The following is a 1383-nucleotide window of genomic DNA, read 5'->3' on the forward strand; positions in this document are numbered from 1 at the left end:
AAAATGTTGATTGTTGAGTTGGGCTGCGGGCCAGTGCGGGGATCTGTCCTTTGCCTCCCGTGCCCTTCCCGCCTTTTACCAAGTTTTAGGGTTGTCATCATTATAAATTTTACTAATGTGACAGAAAAAAAAGTTATAAGTACTTATATTATTTTTATTCCATAATTAATGACCTGTGAACTTTGTTTATCATAATTTCGAAATTTTTTCACCGCATTAACTTTCCCTGGACTTCTACGAATACTTCATGGCTGAAATTTAAAAAAATGGTTCAGGGATTCTCAAGTTTTAGCGAGACTAACAAAATTAAATGTCATTGATATAGGTACATAGTTATGAAATAAGTTAATCTCGAGCCTCTAAGGTGAAGAGTGACAGACCTTCTCCACCAACCAATACCAAAAATAAACATTCGACCTGAGATTGCCTAGGAATAATTCGCATAGAGCTGAAAATTGGTAGAGAGTAGAGACGTTATTTATACCTACTATTCTAAACAAAACTTTTAAAGTCCTCGTCCTTCTCGTTTGTGCATACATTTTTATTCGATGTCAATTGTATGAAATTAAGGTTTTTCACGTTTTTCCCGAAAGTGGTACGTATTATTGGTAATAAATGAATAAATAGTTAGGCAAAGTTGTAGTACATAATGACGTATTTGGCAGAAACCTGTCAATTTTGGTAAAACTAAATTTATATTATGGCAACAAAATTCAGACGCCCAACCAACCCGTCTGACCCCACCTAAATAGACCAATAATCATCAATATCGACTAATGATTTCTAACCGTAACCCAATGCGTTAAGTTTCAATATTACAAAGCACAGTTTGGAAAAGGAATGTCATACAAATATCATATGGGAAACGAATCCTGTTTCAGCGCCACAAGTAAAATGTGTAATTAAAAGAATACCTTATTGCATGAGCAATAGAAGTTAATGTCCCATGTATGAAGAATCCCAATGGTATTTACTCACACAAACATAATAATTCAAGTAAAAACAGGTATATAAAACAGTTTAAACTTTAATACTATTACTTAAGTTATATTTCAGCTTAGCCAAAACATTTCAAATTTCGATATTTTTATATTATAAAATTCTATCTGATTGTGCTGTTTTGTAATTTCTTTATAATATAGATATTAGATAAGTACTAGTCAAAACAAAATAAGTGTATCACGTTTTTTAAGTGCCCTCAAGAATTTTAAATGCAATTACAGGATAAATTAATGAATAAATTAGATAAGGCGGTACATATTAATTAATTTAAAATTAATTAATCTTAAAATAATGAAAAACATAATTTAAAAAATGCTTTAAAACATCTTAAATTATATACTTAGCAAAAAATCAAATATTGAGGAAAAATATACTCTAGAG

This window comes from Aricia agestis, chromosome 19 (genome assembly GCF_905147365.1).
Source record: "Aricia agestis chromosome 19, ilAriAges1.1, whole genome shotgun sequence".
Classification (NCBI taxonomy): Eukaryota; Metazoa; Arthropoda; class Insecta; order Lepidoptera; family Lycaenidae; genus Aricia; species Aricia agestis.